General features: G+C 34.4%; 1 protein-coding gene across 1 annotated transcript in view; it reads right to left on the bottom strand.

Annotated features, from left to right (window-relative positions):
• KHDRBS2 (KH RNA binding domain containing, signal transduction associated 2) overlaps positions 1-21,645 on the bottom strand; it is a 518,085-nt gene that overhangs the window by 358,924 nt on the left and 137,516 nt on the right. The gene's annotated exons all lie outside the window — the stretch shown is intronic.

Raw genomic sequence — 21,645 nt, 5'->3', positions numbered from 1 at the left:
CTGCGATAAATCATAACATTAGAGAGTACTCAGCTGAGAATTTAGAATGAAGCAAATAATTGTATACTCAAAGGGAATTGGTAATCTATTGTTAAAACAGCTAATTTAAGAGGCAACTGAGTCCATGTTGGACTCATCTCTTAAGAGGGAGTTAAAGGAATTCCAAAACTGTGACTGGATGACTGCCCAGCCAATCTGATTTCCACTCTAAGAAAAATTACTAAACAGAACCATTAAAGATTATTAAAATACATATTTAGAGAAGGAATAAGGCCAAAAAAAAATCCTTTGTTTATCGAGGAAGCTAATGAACACTATGGTGTGTGTGTCTGTGTGTGTGTGTGTACAACCGAAATTTACTACATATTATAGCAACATTGCTAGAAAGATTTTGTATATTTATTCATCATATAGTATGTGCTTTGTCCTGGACAGAATTGAAAAACAGGGAAGATAAATAGACATGTAGAATGTCTAGTGAATACACTTCTCCTTCTTTATTCCACATCCGACTTCTCCCTTTGGAAGAATTATTTCATATTCATTTATTACCCACCTACCTTCCCATACCTGAGTTGTACAGGGGTAGACACATGATGTCATTCATGCCAGTCATGATACTTTCTTGTGATTCTTTAAAAACAGAATTGGGCAAGAGAGCCTATCCTCTGGCACAAGCTCTAAATACTAAACTCAGAGCTGAAAGTAGCCATATTCCCTGCCATGTGTAGGAAGCATGTGTATAGTGTGAGAGAATGGAGCTGAAATGTAGAGAAAAACAGGGACAGGAGATGAATAGTGTGCTCTCATGTTGTCTCAGTCCTGCCTGCTAGTTGTTTCTGAGTCCCAGCTGATCCCTCCACATCCCAGAATTTGAATCTTCAGTTCTTTCTCCCAAGTATGAGAGGCCCCAGAATCCTCATATTAAATCTCCTATTAAAGCAGTAAATATAAAAAATGTTAAGAACATGCTGTCAAAGACAAAATGTAGGTAAACAATAATTCCCTGAAAATACTCAACTAGAACTGTGTGACACTACAATTGAAGACCTGAATTTCTGTCACTTGCAATAAAAATAATCCTGAAAAATGTAGATTTTTTTAAATTTATTTTTTGCTATAGAGGTAAACTATCTATTATAGGGGCTTGTATTTTGTAGGCTTGTAACACACTTTCTATCACCATAGTACTTACTTCAGCGCATCAGTTGTTTGCCAAATTTTACACTGTCCCATTGGAAGCAATAAAAAAAAATGAACATCAAAAAAGATGTAGAAACACTAAATATAATCACAGACCAAATTCCATGGTAAATAGAACCACTCTTAATTTTCATAATGTTAAAGAAGGATATAAACCAAATATTCTGTCATTCCTTTCTTCCTCTCCTCCAATTAGTATACATTTGTGTTTGTCCATACGGTCCTATAAGGTGCAAATCTAAAGAGATATTGCATAATAGGTTTTGCAAATTCTTCCCGTCTACCTGTGGAATTTAATTTGCATCGTGTTTGGCTAAAGGAGGAGGGGAATATTTGTGAAAAAGAGGAGGAAAATGAAGGAGATGATTTAATGTCTGCCCCTACTTAAATACATGGGTTGACTTTGAGCCTCTAGAGAACAAAAGACCACATAAAAAAGCCAAAAAGATTTTTGTACATTCATCCGTTGATATAGGTGCACCAGAGTTGGTGACGGACATTTTCCCCATTTCTGGGTGGAATAGAGCAGAGCTGCCACCTTGGTGTCAGTAAAGAGAAAAAGTACATACATTAGGAGTACGTACCCAGGAGAAAAACCCTGTGGAATTTTTTTCCCCACAGGTACAATAGATAGACAGGAGAATCTGCAGAGCTGAACTCACAGCCTAATTCTGGAAATATGAAAGATTTTTATGTGGCTTTCTCCAAAGCATGATTAAAATGACAAGAAGTAGAAGAGGTAGTATTTGCTTAAAGGTTTCACTGGAATTAATACAACTATTCTGAACTAATAACAAGTATTAAAGAAAAAATACATGAAATTATTCATGTTGCACCATTAGAAATGAAAAATGTGTTTTCTGTAAATAGTCTTAATGAAGTATTGTGTGGATTTATAATCATGGTTTCTCACATTTTTCAAAATTTGCTTCAATTGAGAAAATCACCCCCATTAAATAGTTCATTAAATTTATTCCACCCATTACAGAAACAAGATTTTCATGACAAATTAAATTACAACAATTTTCCTTCAAGAGAAATGATTCAGCAAATTCTTAATCCTATCACATGTGAATTAACATTAGTGCTTATACAAATCACTACAACAAAACAATTAAGTGCATACAGGTGAAACTCAAACATCTAATGATAAAATGGCATCATTAAATTATCTGCATGTTATTAAGTTTCTGGAAATTAAAATATAAATATTACTCTATTCTTTGGGATTCTAAAAGAGTATCCTTTCATACCTATTCATTCTTATATTAAGGACCTATTCATGTTTGAGATGTTAAGAATACTAAGATGTACAGGAATTAGTTATATTATTTATTTGAGAAACAAAAGGTCCTGAGGCTTGCTAGGTTAAACTGTATTAGCCAGATAAGATGAAGTTCTGCATTAAAGCAATGAAGAATATGGATGGGAAAAAAAGGCATGAATTCAATGGATAAAACCAGGAAGAACATATAGGGTGAGAATATGAAAAGCATAGGAAAAAAGGTTAAGAATCACCACAGCATTGTGTGTGTGTGTGTGTGGGGGGGGGGGGAGAGTAAAAGTGGAAGGGAAATAGCATCAAAGGGACCTGAAAAGAGATCTGAAAAGAGAAGGGAAGATTAATTAGTGTTAAGGAAGTAAAGAGAGTTTCAAAACAAAGGAAACGTGAAGGGAAAATCATGTTATAGAAAATCCAGTTCCTTTAGATTTAATACACAATTAGAATTGCTGGATCCACAGAAGTAAACAATTTCATGTGATAAGTGATATAAAATCTTGTATTAAACACACACACACACACAATCCTGTGAAGGTACCAAGTCCATGGAATTAAGCTCTTAGGAAACTGGGGAAGGGGGATAGTGATGACCATATTTTCAGTAGAATATAAAGGGCAAAGGCCTTATGGCAATGTGTTGAGAAATAAACAGATAATGAGCGATATGGTTTGAGTTAGAGGTAGGGTTAACTGGAAGGTTGCATGGTCATGCATTGTTATTACATATTAAAAATAAATGTAAGGGGGACATTGAAAGGGAGTGATGGGGAGGAGAAAAGAATTAACTTGAATAAAGTTAGGGTCAGAAATAAGGAAATGAGATAGTACTGATGAAGTCTATTTTCCTTGGGAATTAGTGAAAATTGTGATCTGCTAATAGTTGAAAGGAGTAACTAGTGGGTTTTTGAAGACTAGTGATAAATTAGAATTTGTTATGGATAATTTGAAAGGGAGCTAAATGGTGATAAATTTAAAAAATTACCAATGCACATTAAAATTTCAACCCTTGATGTTAGAAAGAGTTTGAAATTATGTTCCTATTGGTGTCTATCAATCCCATTTGTCAATCTTTAGTGATGTTTGAGATAAATGGATATTAGATAGACGATAGATAGACAGATAGATAAGAAAGTTAGCTTAAAATACAAATGGGACGTTGATAGTAGTTGTTTAGACAAAAGACAAGAAACTAGGGAAATGACGATTACTGAGTATTTCAAAGTGATTAATCCCAGGATTCTGACTGCATAGTTACAGATTTACAGACATGAAAAATAGAAAGGAGTGGAGAGACGGGAAGACTTGATGTAGCTGAGAAAAATGTTTAATGGAGTAAAACAGTAGATTGAAAGTTATAAACAATATGTAGGAGAAATTTGGGTTTAGATATGAGATAGGACAGAAAATTTTTGGAAGGTGGAGGCAGTGGTAGTACTAGCATAGTGTTGAAAGCTCCTTAGTTGTTCTGATAAGTACAGACTAAGCAACTTGACAGCAAATGCAAAACCACTAGGAAACAGTCATAACAAACTAGGTGGCAAGGACTCTCCTAGAACCACAATACATAAATGATGATGACCTATCTGGCGACATCCCATAGTCCTGGTTTGAATTGAGGGTATCAGTGGGAACTCATGAGATATTTATACATCAGTACTGTACCCCGTCCAGTGTTCAGTGCTTGTCTACTACAAAGTCCCAGAAACAATGACCAACACATGGGTATCAGTGGCACCAAGACTGGTATTGTACACCATCTTCCACTGTAACAAATCAGAGCTTATGGGACAAATAGCATTTGGGGGTGAGGTGGGGTGGAAAATCAACAAGATGAATATGGAATACCAGAATTCTTGCCATAGCAAATAATGAAAAAGTTATCAAAGACAACTAAGTTGATGTCAAAGGAACTCAGGAACCCACTTAAAAACTGCACAAAACTCCCACTAAGCTATGATGGAATAATTTGAACTTCAACAAGGGTGAAAACTGTAACATACTGTAAGGTCTTGAACTTCAAATATGTTTTATGACAAAGAGTTCATGAAGCTACTTTAAAATACATAAATTTGTCAACTTTGACAAATCATAGGGAGTCAATTCATTATCTTGAAAACTGTTATATTAACTGAAAGAATCAAGCATATATTATGCCACATAGTAGACAAGTAGAGTATTTACTATAATCTAATTCCAGCTAATAAATAAAAAGCATTGATATATTTGACAAATTTCTAATGTGTATCCCCCAATGAATTAAGTTTAGGCATTGGGTATCAACAACTGCTGACATCATAAAAACAAGAAGCCACACAATGATACAGTAGGTGTGGCCCTACTAACACCCTTAAACCCAAGTTTGATAAAGTTTCTGGGTCTAGTTGCCAATCTGAAAAAATAAAGGGGTCAGAGGAACATGTTAGAATGTGCCAGAAGCATGCAAACATCTGTCTGAGAAAAACTCAAATAGTTCTCAAGAATTAAATTGTAATAAAAAGACAGGGATGAAAAGGAAACAAACAAACAAAAAAATGGGCAAGGTTTTAGTGTTGAAGAATTAACACTGAATGACAAACTATAAAGAATAACAAGAAAGTAATAAGTGTAAAATAAATTTAATTATACACGTGAGAACAGTGGTTAAATTTGGTGGGAGGCAGGTGGTTTTGATTGAAATGGGATCCACAGAAAGATGGTAGCAAAATTCTATTTCTTAATCTAAGTGGTAAATAAAAGTTTTCAGTCATAATAATTCATGAAACTATGTATTTTTTGTATGGTTTCCTGTGTCTATGTTTTATTTCATTCCTTGCAGTGACTATGTTTTTCAAGGACGATTGTTTGTGTAATGTGCATATAAAAGTCAAAAAGAAAAGAGGTGGAGAAGTTCTAGGTTTAGGCAAAACCCAAAACTCATATTCAGGGCACAGATAAGAGTCCTGAGTTAGATTAAATAGTGATGCTCAAGAAACTACAAAGTCTTCATGTTGACTGGAACATCCACCTGGATGAAAATGTCTTCCAGAATGATAGTGGACTTCGGAATATGAAACTTCTCTAGGTAGAAAAAGCCTCACTAAATGTATGAAAGATGCCTAGGATTGGTAGATGATGGAGTAAGAGGTGAAGAAATGACAGTAGAGCAAAGACAACAACAAAAGCAGGAGTGAAACAAGAATAATCAGAAAATTATTTTAAAAATAATTTGGGACGTGAGTGTATATCCACAAGATCAACAATAACTATTTAAGGAAATAGCTTTTTTTTTTTTTTTTTAATTTAAGTGTATTGGGACAATTGTTAACAAAGTTACATAGATTTCAGGTGTACAATTCTGTAATACATCATCTATATATCACATTGTGTGTCACCATCCAGAGTCAGTTCTCTTTCTATCACCATATATTTGATCCGTTTTACCCTCATTTACCACTCCTCTCCCCCTTAACCACTAAACTATTGTGTCTGTGAGTTTTTGTTTCTTCACTTGTTTGTCGTGTTCCTTTGTTTTGTCAGTTTTATATACCACATATCAGTGAAATCATATGGCTATCTACTTTTTTTGTCTGACTTATTTTCCTTAGCATTAGAATCTCAAGATCTATCCATGTTGACACAAATGGCACTATTTCATCTTTTCTTATGGCAGAATACACACACACACACACACACACACACACACACACACTAAGGAAATAGCTTCTTAAGTATACTCAAGCAATGAATCCTTGAAAGTTTAGGATTTTTTAACTGGATCATATACTTCCATTCATAGTTGGTAGGTTTAAGGCCTTGGGAAATGCTGGTTCTAAAGGTAGGTATCTCAAGAAAGCAAAATAAATTAACAACCATTATCTACTCATACATACTAGTCAACAACTTTGTGTTTGGCACAGTAAGTGCATTCTATTGGCAAATAATTCAGTGGCAAAGCAAATCCCCTTTTGGTGTACAAGTTGTATAATAGAGTGGTGCTGTGTCTGCCAGTAACCTCCAGTGGCTACAGGAAAGCTATTGTTTAACACTCACTGAGAACCAGTCACTTGTGATGCTTCAAAGAGACCTGAACACGTTTATGTGCCAGAGAGGACAGAGGTCCCATTTTTACTATCCCTGAGTTTGAATTTTCAAAGAAATAGAAGTTACTAAAACGAAATGCACATTACAAATATTAGCATGTACTTAAACGGAAATTTTCTCCAAGGAACTCAAAGTTCTCTATTACTGACTTCAATCTTATTTCAAACTCACATAAATGAAGGGAGAAACATCACTATATTATTGAAGTATATTTAGGTACATGATTTTTAGCAAGTGTCACAAAGGACACTGACCAACACATTACATATCACTCAGTAGGGTTAGTATGGCAGGTCCTGCTATGAGAAATAAAGTTACCACAGGCATAATATCATTCTCACAACCTCTGGGTGACACAGTAATTGGGAAGGGCAGAACATGTCCCATCATTCATTGCAATTCAGCTGCTGCTCTGCCATGGGGAACACAGTTATAATTCCATCTGGGTGCCTGTTTGGAAGACTAGAAAGTACAGCACCCTTCAAAAAGGAAAAGCGTGATAGTCTGATCTCATTGATCAGTACATTTAGGTTATACTATCAGGGTGGGGACCTTTGAGTAAGATCATAAAAACTTAGAGCTAGAATTGGCCTCAAAAGTTGCTGAGTTCATACACATAGCTGTTAATAATATAATTGCATCATAATACTCTATTTTAGATAGGTTGTACAACATACATAAAAAATTAATTTTCTAATAATTCTGGCATGAAATGTCAATACTTAATTACCTTTCTGCTATTCATGAGGAAAATCAAAGTAATAGTAACTTGAAACTATATTTCCCTTGGCATTTAATAGAAATGTATCAAAATAACTTAATAAGTCACTCATTCTAGAGAAATGAAAGTTGGTGACCTTTTTCATTCTCTTTTCAATAAAATGTGTTTTTCTACAATTACATAATAGCCCATATGATTGCAATTTATGGTTGCAAGTCAGCTGTAAAAATTACCAACTAATAATAGATACTAATTTTTCACTGGAAAAAGTGCCAGGATTTACAAATCATCTTATATCATCAGGAAGTAGAACACAGAGGTGAAAATTATAGAAGCAGAAACCAGCTGACTTGGATCCAATCCTTACTCTGTTTCTGGAGTCTGTGAACATATTACTTAACTTTATACTTCCACTGCGTCTCCTATAAAGCAAGGTGATAATAACACTATGGTTTGTCATGAGGATTATATGTAAAGCATTAAGAACAGTGCTTATCAATGTTCATTAGATAGTATTATGATTATTATCCAGGTTCCAGATTAATGGAACCTCTGTAAATCAAGGATCTTCTAGGCAGATGCACAGGGCTGGGTTTTCGCAGGGAGCACAGTGCAAAGACCATATAAAATTACTCTACTCGACAGCTAGACCTATTGTTACTGTTCTCACATCCAATTATGCATTTCCTAAACTTGTGCTTCTTGTGTTCTCCAGGGCTTTTGTTTGTTTGTCTGTCTGATTCCAGCTGTTCTTTGTAATTCCCAGCAACATGAGACTCCCTTGTTCGTTTCCAGCATGCCAGACTCCATGGATATGGGTTTGACCTCTGACACTCCACTTCGTGACTCACCCAAATGGCATTTACTGTGCTATAGTAACCACAAAAAGCCCTATAAATCCTATTTCTGAGAATAATTTGATGAACACAACCTAGAAATAGATAATCACTTTAAAAACTTAAACATCTCAAAATAGGTGATCAGCTTCAAACATTTTCTCTCCGCTCTCATTTATATCAGAAATTATTGGTCACAACTGAGTCAAACATGACACAGAGCAACTTTCCTGTGTTCTAAAGAAAATTTCCTATAAAGCTGGAATGGTGAGAACTAATGTATGTTATTTTATTTTATTTCCACTCTGGCCTCTACCTGTGGGAAAAATAGATATTTCATGCTAATCAAACTTGCCTCCCTGACGGGTTTATACAGGAACTGTGTACTTTCTGTTCAATTTTGCTGTGAACCTAAAACTGCTCTAAAAAATGAAGTTTATTAATTTAAAAAAAAATACCTAGCTGATTCAAGGGAACACAGTGTTTCGCTGTAATTCTGCCTTTCCTACTATGTTTTCCTAAAACCTTTGTTCTTTGGAATACATATGAATTTATAAATGTTCTTTATGTTAATCACATTTCTCTGACTCTAATTTATAGGCAAAAGTGAAAAATGCATTGAACAATGAAAGGCAAGGTAATCATTTAATTTCCATCGCAGAAAAAGAAGTTCTACATTTAGGATCAATTAGCAGTTACTTTGAAAGCGATGTGAATGATAAATGAGGATAAAATAAAGAATCCAGTGTCCTCCCTCTAGCTTTCATTCACATGTTTGTTTATTTAGAGAAAACTACCATGGGCCATCAGGCAGGTACATTTTTCAAGAGCTGTTGGCAAGATTTGGAGAGTTTTATACTACTGTAGACCTATTTAATATTGAGAAATCAATGGAAGGTTAAACCATTTTACATAGCATTCATCTATGTGTAAGTAGATGTTTACATATTTATATATCCCATTCAACTATAAATGACTAACAAATTAAGGTTCATCATCTCTTATTCAGTTAATTAGGCACAACTCATTCAAAAACACCATAAAGCAACTTTCAACAACATATATTATAAAACAGGATAAAAATAAGGAAATGGAGAAACTTCTCTGACCTTAGGTAAAGTAAGATAAGGTCCAGAGAAAGAATAACATGCAAAAACATGAGTTTCCGATGCCTCGCTAAATCCCAGGATAAAATTTAGAGGTCTACATGAATAGATAGGCTTTCAGAAATTTTCTATAAATGCCATTTCCCCAACCAAACTTTTGATAGGTATTAAATATCAGTAAGTCTGAGGTTATATTGTCTGAAAAACACTAAGAATTTGGATAGTCTGGATTGCTAATTAAGGGCAGATCCACATTTTTAAAACACGGTTAACAGCTGAAAATAAGGTTGACATTCTCTTAATTTAAAAAAAGACCAATGAATACCTAGATAAGGACCCAAATCTGTATATGAAGAGAAACTTCTGTTTACAAATGGATATAGAAAGTATCCATTCATATTGTAAAGATTCTAAATCCATTTCAACACAGAGTGACTAACACTCTTACATCCTAGACCATAGGGCTCTGGTTTTCTCCAAGGTACTCCAGCTATCACTATGTATGATGAGAAGACATAAATGGAACAATTGTATTTATAGGAGCATGACTCTTTCTGCCAGGAAAGAATCAGGCCAATTATACAATTCTTTGTAAGGCCCCCGCTAAATTTGTACCAAGAAAGCAACAAAGATATAATGAACATGAGAAAATGAATTTGTATCTAGCATCTGGAGTGAATGTGGGTAAATAGAGGGAGACAGACAGGGTACTTGTTCAGCATCAGTAGTAGAGTCAAGTCATTAAGGTTCAGATTCAAAAGAAGATATGTTAAAATATTATTTTGTTGTGTCCCTCCAAAAATTATAATTTCATCTGCATCATTCTCACTCCTTCCCCCCAAATAAAACATAAGAAAAATATTCATACACTTAAAGAAAATTATTTAAGATTCTAGAAAAGCAGGAGCTATATCAAGTTTACACATATTAGTCAAATACCAATTCCTCTTCATATCTAGAAGTCAGTAAATATCAAAAACAAGCATATGCTTTAAAAAAAAAAAAAAAGATTTATCCTCATGGTTGTCATGAGTATCACCCTGATCAATAACAAAATAGACAGGCTCAATGCCTGTCCCTCACATAAACTATTATCTTAAAAGGCCAGATTTACAAACCAGTGGAAGAGAAAGTTTACACTCTTAAAATAGAATATAAATTAGTGCAAGAAGGTCCTAATTTGGGGGAAGAAAAGCTTAGCATTTTCATATTTAAAACAGAACAAACTATAGTCTAGACATTCTCTTTTCTCATTCGATAATAGGTCATTTTATCTACGCCAATGATTTTAATTACTATCTATGTGAGGATGACACCAAATTTACATCTTCAGTAGAGGCACCTATGGTATACTCCACATGTGAATTTCCATTTGCCAGTAGCATCTCCAACTTTGATCTTCAAGTGTCTAAATTTAACATCTGTAAACCAGAGCTCACATCAGCTGAAAACAATTCCTTCCACATTCCCCAACATAGTAAAAGCCCCTACACTCCATGTAGAAAGTTCAAACCTACAAGTCCTTCTTGAAACACCTTTTTGCAGCAATACTCAATCATGTTGATTTTATCTCTTAAATACTTCCAACCTCCTTTCACTTTTATCCATCTCCCCTGTCACAACCCTAACCCAAGAACCTCTATCTCTTACCTGGCACACTGGACTGGCTTCCTAACCAGTTTCATCACATTTGTTCTCTCTCTTTTTAAAATCTGTAATACGCATGGTTTTCAGTGCAATTATTTTTTTAAAGAATAAAATACCACTCCGCTACTAAAAATCTTCAAGAGCATGATTAGGATGAAGACTTCAATCCTTAACACAATCTCTTACAATCTAACACAATCCTCAACGCGGATCACTTTGACTGCTTTCTTGTGAATAGATGTAGGGGCACAGGAGAGCAGCAAAGAGATGAGTTAGGAGGCCCTTCCAATAATCCGGCCAAGAGTTACAGCGGCTCAGTCCAGGGCAGCAGCCATGGCGAAATGGTTGGATTCTTGATACGTACTAAAGGTAAAATCAACAGGATTTCTTGACTAACAAATATGGGGTGTGAAAGAAAGAATAATCAGAGTTGTTTTGGTTTGAGCAAAAGGAAGACTCAAGAGCAAAGAAAATTTTGGGGGTGGCTAAAATATTGGGAATTTAGTTTGGGACATATTAACTGGCAGGATGTTAATTCTCATATATTAAATTTCATCATTAAGGACCTAAAATTCAATACAAGAACCACATGACTTTTCTTCTTTATTTCTACATTATTATTTTATTCCAGACATCTTCAGAAAGTCACAGAAACAATAACATTAACATAATACAATCTTTTCACACTCTCAAAAAGCACACACAAGCATTAAAATCCTGCCATGAAGTTTACTGATTTTAATAGAACATTTTCCCTGAATCTGAAGATTAGAAATGTAAGGAAATGCACTAGTTGTATTATTGTTTCAGGTAGTCAGCAATATTCTTTAATTAGAATAACTAATAAATCAATTTCTGCCTATGCTTATTTTTTCCAATTATATTTATAAAATAATTGTAAAGCACTATATTCTCACAGTTATCTAATAGGGCCTGAAAATGCAGGATCCTTTAACCTTATGAAATAATAAATCCACAAACTGAATATAATTAGAGGGATTCTCAAAAAACTACTGCAACATTTAAATATTTATAATTGAGTGGTTAATATAATGTATATTGATATATATGTTATATATATATATATATATATATCCTACTTAGTTTTGGTTTTAGAAATTATGTAATTCAACAATTGATAATTTGAAAATAAATGTATATTGTTTTGATTCAACTTTTTCCAAAATAATCAATAACCACTAGAAATAATATTGAAACAAATAATAATCCAAGGATGTCAGTTAACAGATTAACAACCAAGCACAAAGGCAGAGATAACACAAGTGCAAAATAATATTTGACCATTTGAACTAAATTTATCCAGTCAATATTTTTAACCTTTTCCAGTATAATTTAATGAGGTGCACAAAGATGGACTAGCAATCATTGTTTTTCTGCAAGTGAAAATGAAACTCCTCACTACCTAAAGCTGAAGGAATGTAATTTTGAGATAGGCCATTTAAAGTCAACTTAAACCAATTAATACTGGGCAAACATTGAGCCATTGCGTAAGACAATGTATACCAAAAGTAGTTAAGCAAATGAAGACAGGAAAATGATACACATTTTTTTGATGTCTCAAATATGGGTTTTCTTATATACTGAACAAATACTTTTAGAAGGGAAAAAACAGTGAAAGATCAGAGTTAAAGTTAACTGGCTGTTCAGCTTCTAGGCAAGATGGAGAATCCAGAATTGGATTTACCCTCATGCTTGAAACAACTGAAAATAAATTAGGAAAAATACATGAAAGAAATTTTATTTTTTCAAGATACTGGTTAATGTGCAATAAAGGACAGCTCCCTGAGAGATGGAAGCAAATGAGGTGAAACCTAAGTCTTCCTCAGTTTACTGCTTGACATAATTTCTAGGGAGTAAAGTAGGGAGAGGAACCCCAGGGCAGAATTCAGTGAATTCCTTGAGTTCAACATATAAAGCTGAGAGTACAGGAAGACCAAGGCAACTAAAATTCACAGGATAGTATTGATGTGAGAATGTTATATCAAAAAAGAATGTCAGAGATTAGCTGAGGGTTCCCCTCAAGTATTCAGGAAAATATTGATTAGCAGATGAATGTAAGGAAAGTACCCGAGGCCAGGAAAGAACCATTTGAAAGGATTAGCACTTAGGCAGGGCTGGGGATAGTGCTAATTTCTATGACTCAGTTTGGAAAAACTGAAAATTCACAAGTACTGGACATAGTTTACAGGAAGGTTGTGCCTCAGTAGTGGAGAACAATTGACTTTTACTGAGCACTGCTTCAAGACTGCCTAACATACCATTAGAGCAATACCTGAAAGAATAAAAAATGTCTCCAAAGAGTTCAACAAAAACTCAGAAGAAAAAAAGGAAAAGCTCAAGGATATCCATGACAATACAAACATACCCAACACCCAACAAGGTTAAATTTATAATTTGGCATCCAATCAAAAATTATGAAGCATGCCAAGAAGCAAGAAAGCACGATCCATTATAAGGAGGATTATCAATCAAATAAAATGGACCCCAAAGTAACACAGATCATAGAATCAGCAGACAAGGACATGAAAACAGTTATAATATTGTATTCCATATGTCAAAAAAGTTAGAGATATAGAAGACTTTAAAAAGACCCAAATAACTTCTAGAGATGAAAGTTAAAACATCTAGTATGAAAAATACACTGCATCGGATAAGCAATAGATTAAACATTGCAGAGCAAAAAATTAAAAAGACATAGCAATAGTCATGCATCTACAGTCTATGAAGTGATCCCCTTGATAAGTCCCATCTGGCACCTTACATAATCTTTACAACGTTGTTGATTATATTCCCCATTCTGTATTTCATATGCCCATGACTATATTGTGTCTACTAATTTGCTCTTTCTAATACCTTCACTTTCTCCCCCGTCCCATCTAGCAACAAAGTTTTTTTTGTTTTTTTTTTAATATCTCTGAGTCTATTTCTGTTTTGTTTGCTCATTTGTTTTTGTTTGTTTGTTTTGTTTTTTTAGATTCCATACATAAGTGAGATCATATGGTATTTGTCTTTCTCAGTCTGACTTATTTCATTTAGCATAATATTCTCGTCAACTATAAGAAAAAAATACATATGGTCATGGGAGGTGGAGTATAGCATAAGGAAGATAGTCAATGGTCTTGTAACAGTTATATAAGATGTCAGAGGGGTAGTAGCTTGGCGGACGGGCATTATCACTTTGTGAGGGGTGTAAATGTCTAGGTATTGTGTACAAAGCAACATAATAGTTAGACATTATGTTGTCTCATTACATTTAAAATAATTCAGGTCATTCAAAGTATGTTCTATAATCACAATGAAATTAAACTAATATCAGTAAACAGAAAAACCTCTTTATTATCCCAAACATATGAAAAGCAAATAACATACTTCTACATAATATATGGATGACAATATAGTCCAAAGGGACATAAAGTATTTCAAACTGAATAAAAACTAAACCTCAACAAATCAGAATCTGTGGGGTCTTATGAAAGCAGTCCTTAAATGAAACTGATATCAATTTGCACCGATAATAAAACAGTCAATGACCTCAGATTCCGACTTAGGAAACTGGAAAAAGAATTGCAAAATAAATCCAAAGAAACAAACAGAACAGAAAAATAAACAATAAAAGTCAGAATGGAAATTAATGAAACAGAAAGCAAAAATTCATAGTAATAGGAAAAAAAAATCAATGAAACAAATAGGTCATTTTTGTTGAAAATCAATAAAATTGATAAACCTACAAAACAGCAGTCAGGAAAAAAAAAGAAATATTCAACCTGTCAATTACAAGAATAAAAGAAGTGACATCATTACAGAATCTAGAGATATTTAAAGGAAAATAAAGGCATATCACAAACAATGGTGTGCTATAAATTTGACAACATAGAAGAAATGGATAAATTCCTTGAAAAACAAACTAATAACTCTCATCAAAAAAAGTGATCATTTGTAAAGTCCTATATCAACTAAGATTTTTTTTTTTTTTTTTTTTTTTGGTTAAAAGCTTTCACATTAATAAAATATCAAGTCAAAATGGCTTCACTGGTCAATTCAATCAAACATTTATGAAAAAAATAATACTAATTTTATATAAGCTCTTTCAGAAAATTTGAGGGGAAAGTAATTCCCAACACATTCAATCAAGCCAGTATTACTCTGATACCATAAACAGAAAATAATAATCTAAGAATATTACAGATCAATAATCTTATGAACATAAGTTCAAAAATTCTGAATAATATCTTAGGTAATAGGAACCACCAATATATAAAAAGGGTGACCGAGGTTTGTTTATTCCAGAAATGAAAGCTTGTTTTAACATTTAAAAGTTAATCAATATAATTTATAATTCAATGTTCTAAAGCAGAAAACTACCATGTTTCCCCGAAAATAAGACCTAGCCAGACCATCAGCTCTAATGCGTCTTTTGGAGCAAAAATTAATATAAGACCCAGTCTTATTTTAATATAGACGGGGTCTATAACATAATAATATAATATAATGTAATGTAATGTAATATAATATAATATAATACAATACAATACAATACCAGGTCTTATACTAATTTTTGCTCCAAAAGACGCATTAGATCTGATGGCCTGGCTAAGTCTTATTTTCCAGGAAACACAGTATGTAATTATTCCAATCATCTCATCAAGATTCTGAAAAAATATTTGAGAAAATCCAACATCAATTCCTGGAATAAATGATCACCAAGGAAGAGGAGGATAATTCCTCAGTTTTATAAAGGGCATCTTCCAAAATCCTACAGCTAATATCATACATAATGAAATAAGAGATATTGTATAAAGATGTCTGGTTTCACCACTTTTACTCAATATTGTACTAAAGGTACTAGCCAGTGACATCAGGCAAAGAAAAGATACAAAAGGCATCCAGATTGCAAGGCAGAAGCAAAACTCTCTTTATTCACAGATGACATGATCAATTATGTAGAAAGCCCACGGATTCAAAAAAAAAAATTACTAATAGGTGAGCATAAGCAAAATTATAGAATATAAGACAATATACAAAAAATTTATTTGCATTATGGCAACAAACAATAGAAAACTAAAATTAAAAAATATAATTTAAAGTAGCATCAAACTATATGAAATACTTAGGCGTAAATCTCACAAAATATGTAGAGCAATAAAAAATATTGCTGAGGAAAATGAAAGAAGGTTTTAATAAATGGAAAGACGCACTATGTTTAAGAATCAGAAGACTCAATATTATTAATATGTCAATTTTTCCCAAATCTAAATCATCTACATTTATCCACAGATTCAATGTAATCCTAATCAAAACCCCAGCAAGTATTTTTTAATAGAAATTAACAGCTGGATTCTAAAATTTACATGGAAATTCAAAGGTACTAATATCCATACAACTGTGAAAAAGAAAAAAAAATTAGTGGAGTAAGACTACTTATTTTGTGGCTTATTATAAAGGTATTATAAAGATAGACAAATAGAACAAAATAGAATGTCCAGGAATGAGTTTACACAAATATGGACAACTGCTTTATTGACAAAAGTTTAAAGTGAATTCAGTGGAGCTAGGATAGTCGTCTTTTTAACAAATGGTGCTGGAAACATTTGATATCCATATGCAAAAAAAAAAAAAAAAAAAAAGATAGCGAGAGAGAGAAAAGAGGAGGAGGAGGAAGAGGAGAGAAGGGAAAGGAGGGAAGAGGAGAAGAAAGAAGGGAAGGGAGGAAAGGAGAAAGGAAGTAAAGAAAGAAGAAAGAAAAAATTCTATCTAAACTACACATTACTTATAAAAATTAACTAAAACTGGATTATATGCCTTATGTGAAACCTAAAACTTTAAAACTCACAAAAGAAAATATACGAGAAAACCTTCATAATCTTGAGTTAGAAAAAAGAGTTCTTAGATATGAACGCAACTGTATTTCACTAAAATTGAAATGTCTGCTCTCCAGAAAACAGTGTAAGAGAATAAAAAGATAAGTCACAGACTGGGAGAAAATATATTCAAAGCATATATCTAATAAATGACTTGTATCCAGAAAATATAAAGAAAAATCAAAAATCAATAATAAGAAAGCAACACAATTTTAAAAATACGGCAAAATTTTGAACAGGTTGTCAAAAAGATATACAGATAGCAAGTAAGCATACGTAAATCTGTTCTACATCATTAGTCATTAGGGAATTCAAATAAAAAGAGTGACCATACAAAGTGTCAGTGATGATATAGAGCTCTCCTACACTGCTGATGGAAATATAAAATGATAAAACCACTTTGGTAAATAATTTGACAGTTTCTTACAATGCCAACATACACCTACCATATGATCCTTCAATTCAAATCTTAGTTGTCTAAGAGAAATCAATATCTGTGCCCACACAAAGCTTTGCACAGTAATGTTCATAGCAGCTTTATTTGTAATAGCCCAACCTGGACAACACAAATGTTTAATAATAAATCACTGGGTGAACAAACTGAGATATATTCATACAATAGAGTACTAGTCCGCAACAAAAACCAATGCCTTATTTATACATGATAAAAGGTGGAGGAATATCAAAATTATTATGCTGAGTGAAAGAAGCCAAAAAGAAACCTTAGCACCGCCCCGCAATAAACCCACATACTGTATGATTCCGTTTATATAAATTTGAGGATACACAAATTAATTTAGAGTAGCTGAACATGGAACAGTAGTTACCTAGGAATGAAGTGACTAATAAGGGGTAAGAGTGAGAGATTACAATGGAATCTTATGAGCAGGAAAATTTGGAGGGTGAAAGTCATCATGATCCTTACCTTGATTTCATTGATGGTTTCACTGGTGTACATACAGAGGGTGCCAAAAAAATGAACACACATTTTAAGAAAGGAAAATACTGTATTAAAGTTGTAATAATACATACCGACAACAAAAGATGAATACAAGTCATGTATATACGTTTTTTTTGGTACCCCCAGTATATGTAAAAACTTACTAAGTTGTAAATGCTATATATGTACAGTGTATTGTATGTATGTCAATTTTACTTTAATAAAACTGTTAAAAGTTAAGAGAAAATGTAAAGTGAATTTTAATAGCATGCTGAACTAATGTTCCTGTGTTAAAATTTAGAACTTGCTTCTAAGTATAGTCGATCCTTGTAATAACGTCATTAAATATATGAAGTAAGGATTTTATTTTTCGAAGTGAAGATACTCTTCTATAGTTAAGGAACTATAGCAATTGCTGACAACTTATGACATCCAAGTTCAGACCAGATTAATTGCTGCAATTTAATTCTATTTTCCATACAATATACTTTGAAGATATTTTATGCTTCCTTTAGAAGTTAAAATATCCACATACGTACCTAAAATTCACAAATAGATCTATGTTTATTACCATTTTAGGAAAAATGTATAAAGTGGTAACCCTTCCCTTAAATATAGACAATGGCATTCAAATGTGCTGCATACTGAATCATTTCTTTAAACTCTGAAATAAAGCTTACATGAACTAGGTCTGCACAAATTTCATTCATTCGTTCATTCAACAAATATTATTGAATGGCTGCTCTATGTGTTACCTGTCATAGTATACCTTATACAAAATCATTTGATGGGGAGATCCAACAAGTAGTCTGTATAATTATAGAGTATGTTTAGGCAATTCAGACATATCAGATCTCATACCTAATTTTTCTCTAGTAAGTTAGATGATTTATTACAGTGGTTCTCAAACATTAGCTGTATCAGATTCAACTGGGAAATGTGTTAAAAAACAGATTGCAGAACACCAACTATAGTTTCTGACTCAGGAGGTCTGAGTTGGGTTGAGGTAATTTGCATTTCTCATAAGTTTTCAGGAGAAGCTGATACTGTAGGCCCAGGAACCATACCTTAAGAAGCATTGATTTATTACAAACCATTTTGTAATTGCCATGTGAATAATTAAGAATATAGTTTAAACCTGAGAAGTAATGAAGCCAAGGTGCCTCAATAGAAAAAAAAGGAAAAAATAGGAAACACCTATTATTCACTTAAATCTCACTTAAGTAATGTGTCTCAATCACAAATGTGAAAGTTTATAGTTAAACCAAGCAAATATTCCTAAATTTGGCATTTACATTTGCAATATTTCTTCACAAGATTGGAAAGACATTTTCTATACTCCTTAAATCTGATTGATTTCCACAGAAATAAGAGAGACATATATAAAATAACTTTGATGGGGCAAATGATTACTGTATGTCTGAGCCTTCCTGTGGCTTGAGTCATCTAGATCTCTACCATAAGAATTAAATATCACAGTGGAGCAATAGAACTAGGAAAAACTCTTTGAGCACAAAAGATTCAGGCAACATCGAATTAATAAGAAATCTCCACCGGGATTTATATATACCAGCAAATCTGTTCATTGAGTTCCCATGAGGAGAAGAGTAAAATAGAAGACTGCAACTTAAACAGAAAACAGTAATAAAATCAACCCCATATCTTATACAATGACCTCTTCAAAAAATGAAAAGGGTTAGATAATTAAAGGGTGGTATCAAAACCTAATAAAGATCCTAAAATTACTTTGTAAACTTACTGTGTGTTTTCATCTCACTAATATAGACCACTTTTTGGTGACAAACATGACTGTCCACCAAAAAGTTTAGCAGATTCTATGCCTTTAGCAAAATGGTGCAATACAAACATATTTAGAATAACAGAGCAGCAATGCATCAAAATTATCTTCAAACAGATTTCTGGTCAAGATGGGAAAGTAGGTAAATGCTGTACTTAGCTCCTTTCAGGACCACATCGATTACAACTAAACCACAGAAAAACCATCATTGAGAATCACCTGAAGTTTAGCTGAACTGAAGCCCTGCAACTAAGGACATACAGAAGAAGCCACATTGAGACTGGAAGGAGGGTCAGAGACATGAAACAGGCTGGTACCAAACCTATGTGTGACCATTAAAAACCAGGAGGGATATCTCAGTTGTGGAGGTCCCCTCTCCCCCCCAACTTACACCCACCCCCAAGAAGTGAAGGGTCCCAGGCCCTCCCCAGTCTAGGGTTTCAGTGCTGGGGAAAGTAATCCCCATAACTTCTGGCTTTGAAAACCAGCAGAGATTGTGGCTGAATAAGGCAAAGGCAGCTGCACTTCCAGGTGCTCCTCTTAGAGAGAACACACACAAACTTACTCACTGATGAACCTACTTGCTCTGAGCTCTAGCACTGGGGCAGCAGCTTGACTGGTGCCAGGGATATACCGAGAGGAAATGAGTTCTCTAGCTTTAGGGTGAGGGCTGGAGGGACAGCTTTCTCCTGATGGAGGAGCTGGTGGAAGCATTATTTCTTTATTGAGCCCTCCCCCTCCCTGCATGCAGACAGAGACAGATGCTGTATCTGAGTCTCCATCAAACTGGTTATTACCTTTTGTCTGCCCCACCCCAGTGATTTCCTGAGGCCACGCCCCACCCAAACCTTAGGGAAAACACAGGCACATTCCAGTGGCTTTTCCATACAAACTGCCTACCTTGGTTCAAGCTGTGGACTTTCTTAAAATCTCCCAAAGGTCACAAAACCCAAACAAGTATCATCTGGCTTTGGCAAGTCCCATACCTCTGGAAGAGCAGTCCTAAACCCGGCACTAGCAACAGCCGGCCTTGGTTCACAGCTTGGCCTCTCAAGGCACATCCAAGAACAGCACAGGTAGCAGCCATCTGCAGATTGCTTTGTATCTCATGCCAGGTGGCCCAAGAGCAGGGCACAAGATGCACCTGAACTTGGTGTGCATCAGGTCTGCTCCCAGGGGGTCTCGAGTCTGGCAGGTCCAGTGACCAGCTTCAGACTAGGCCAAAGTATTACCCAGACACCTCCTAGAACAACAAACCCAAGGGGCAGACTGGACAGGCACCAAAGTCCCACTAAAGTGAACCCTACTCTATAGGGTCAGACCCTGCACAATAGCTCCTTCACTGTAGTTACAGCCAGTCCTCACGACCAATCAGCCTGAGGACAATCCCTCCCATTGACACGTAAACAGCAATCAAGGATCAACTACAACAGGAGGGCACACAGAACACACACAAGGAACACACCTGGAGCACCCAGCTCTGGTGACCAGGGAGACTACACCACTAGGTCCCACAGGACATCTACTACATAAGGCCACTCTATTGAGACCTGGAGGCATAGCAGCCCTACATAGAAACAAACACAGAGAGTCAGCCAAAATGAAACAAAAAAGCATTTCCCAAATAAAATAACAGAACAAAACTCTAGAAAAACAACTAAACAAAATGGAGACAAGTAATCTACCAGATGCAGAGTTCCCAACACTGGTTATGAGGATGCTCAGTGATCTCAGAGAGAACTTCAACAAAGAGATAGGAAACTTAAAAATGGAGATAGAAAACATAAAAAAAAGAACGTCAGAAATAAAAACTACAATAACTGAAATAAAGAATGCATTAGGGCGAATCAACAGATTAGATGAAGCAGAGGATTGAATTAGCACTTTAGAAGATAAGGTAGTAGAAAATGCCCAATCAGAGGAGCACAAAGAAAGAAGAATCCAAAAAATGAGGAGAGGTTAGGGGCCTCTGAAAACATCAAGCATACCAACATTCGCATCAAAGCAATACAAGAAGGAGAAGAGAGAGAACAAGGAATTGAAAACCTATTTTAATAAATAATGACAGAAAGCTTCCCTAACCTGGCAAAGGAAATAGATATAAAAGCCCAGGAAGTATAAAGCGTCCCAAACCAGATGAACCCAAAGAGGCC

This window comes from Rhinolophus sinicus, chromosome 2, assembly GCF_057876585.1.
Source record: "Rhinolophus sinicus isolate RSI-liver-muscle chromosome 2, RSI-T2T, whole genome shotgun sequence".
In the NCBI taxonomy this organism is placed as follows: Eukaryota; Metazoa; Chordata; class Mammalia; order Chiroptera; family Rhinolophidae; genus Rhinolophus; species Rhinolophus sinicus.
Note: the sequence above shows the minus strand (reverse complement) of the source record. Positions and strands in the feature narration are given on the sequence as shown.